The following is a 2,532-nucleotide window of genomic DNA, read 5'->3' as shown; positions in this document are numbered from 1 at the left end:
CGAGGGGTAAAAAACAGAGCGAGAGGGAGGGAGAGAGAAACAAGAGATCAGATTACGGGCCGATGGAGAAAATGATGTTATAATTGTCACATTTAGGGAAGGAGGTCGGGGACGAGCGCATCGATGCGTCTTATCCTTGGAGAGGAGCGCAGCGAACGCGACGTCGCCCGCCGGGCAGAGCGCTTTGCGTCCAGCATAAACGGCTCTTTACGCACATTCCGTATGTTTCCGACTGAATCCCACTAAGGCGTAATTGGAGCGGGGGATATGTGGCTGCGTCCGCCTGGTGCTTGGAGCATTAATCAAGGAGAGATCCACATAGAAAGGTTTTCATTTAACCGTTCAGGTTCCTGCTGCAACATCAGCGCTGTGCATGTAACCAGCAGCTGTATGGTCACATTTATTAATATGACTCAGCAGCGCTGAAATATCAGTGGGACTCAGTGAGTCAGTGTGTTTTCTGCGGAGATGATGAGATTTTAGATTTCAGTTTGTCTCCAGTAAACATTGTTTGGTTCTGGTTGGAGTTCTGTAAGAAATAAAAAAAAAAAAAGCACCTTTCTTTTTCATATTTTTTACCAAAAACTAAACGTAACCAGGCAACACGTTGTTCTGCATAACTGTGGAATGGAAGAAACAACATATGGGTTTCATATTTTTGCGCAAATGCAAATCTGAACCCCCGAAATAAAACCCGGACTGGTTGAAGGTGGTTTACTTTGATTTAAATAAAACTATTATCAGCCTTTACGCACCATCCCTTTGTGGAGGCATACGGTTGTGGCAGCATTATGCTGTGGGAAGCTTTTCGGATGGACGGAGCTCAAATGACATAGAAGCACCTGGAAACAAAAATAAAATTGTTTTTTCCCAATTAAAAATCAGAGTAGGATGCTTCTCCCCATCCCCCCTTTTTACTCTGACAGCCCTAAATAAAGCTCAGTGTGACCAGTGGATTTCTGCGTTGTGTGTGTTGTGTGGTGATCAGACAAACCACAAGACATCAAGTCTGGGTTTGGAGGCGGTCTCCGTTTATTTAATCTGTCAATCGGGAGATATTAGCATTAGCATTAGCAGCTAGCATGTGCTCCAACCCGATCTCTCCCCAGTGGAACGAATAACAAAAGGGGAGAGGAAATTAATAACTTAATATTTATAATAGTCCTGGAGGACCCTGAACAAAAGAAGAARAAAATAAGGCGGAGTTGGAGGACCAAACCCCTTACAGTAGACACAGAGGAATACAGCAACAGTCAAGTTGAAGCAGACAAATACATAAAAGAACACATTTTGTGGAAATATAAAACTATTAATATAGACCCAGTTACATCAGCATCCACAGAGTAAAGCTGAGCGCTTCCAGAGGTCGCTCATCACATCTGACTTTTTAATAATTGTATGCAGTAAATGCTCTTTAGGTTGCCTTCATGTCAAATGTGCATTCTGTGTTTATTTGTAGATAAATATAAATTTATTTGTGCATAAATGCAGAATATGACATGAAGGTCATGAATTTTAAAATTCATGCAATTAGGGTTAGGGTTAGGGTTACAGAATTTTAAAAAATCATTTTAAAATGTTAAATTCTGTATTTAAAAATGTCAAAATTTTATGTATTTGTTTTATATTTTTCCTGTCAGTACTTTTTTTTTTTTTTTTTTAGCTATTTTTATATTCAGTGGGTTGTTTTGTTTCTGTGCTTCTGTATCTAGTGAATTTTCCCCACTGGGAGATTAATAAAGAGCTTTTTTTATTCTATTCTGTCCTAAAATCCAGATGTTTCTCCAGATCCAGATTAGTAAAACAGATTTTACTGGCATCTGATTTTATCTCCAAATACTTGCAGCTGTTCTGCTGAGGCCTCGGTGGTCATGAGGACCAAGGATGGCAGCAGACATGCCGTTCTCTCTCTGAGTCATCGCAGATATGGGGGAATAATATTCTGACACAAGAGGAGAACAAACACAGGAGAAGGGGCTCTGATCAGATGAGAAAAACTGAACATTTTCACCCAAATGGAGAAAATATGTGTGGAAGTTTTAAAGGTGACCTTATTCTGCTTTCTGGAACAGGTCAGGTCTACGGGCGGAAGAAAAACATGTTCGTTACACTTTTTGCACAAAATCAAACTTCTGAGATGTTTTAAGGCGTCCTGTCACTTTAAATCCAAACTCAACGTTTACACTTACATGACTGTAAACTGATGTGCAGTAATACAACTATACGTCCTTGAAAAGCACAGGTAGAGCCTCCTGCGCAACCAACTGGAAGGCAACAAGTGGCTTCTAGACATTTAGTCATAGTCAACAACAAAGCACTTTGTCTTTTTCAGCAGCCATTGTGCATACAGCAGGAAAACCAGCTGACCAAACATGCTGGAGCTCAGCTCTGGTTGCTGGGTAATTTATCTGCTGATTTGTGACGTTACATTCCAGAAGTTTTTGAAACGGCTCATTTTCCGGAATCCGAAATGCATTAACTTATTAACAAAAACTCAATAGGTGTGTGTGTGTGTGCGTGTGTGTGTGTGTG

The sequence above is a fragment of the Poecilia reticulata genome, linkage group LG19 (genome assembly GCF_000633615.1).
Source record: "Poecilia reticulata strain Guanapo linkage group LG19, Guppy_female_1.0+MT, whole genome shotgun sequence".
NCBI classification, from domain to species: Eukaryota; Metazoa; Chordata; class Actinopteri; order Cyprinodontiformes; family Poeciliidae; genus Poecilia; species Poecilia reticulata.
Note: the sequence above shows the minus strand (reverse complement) of the source record.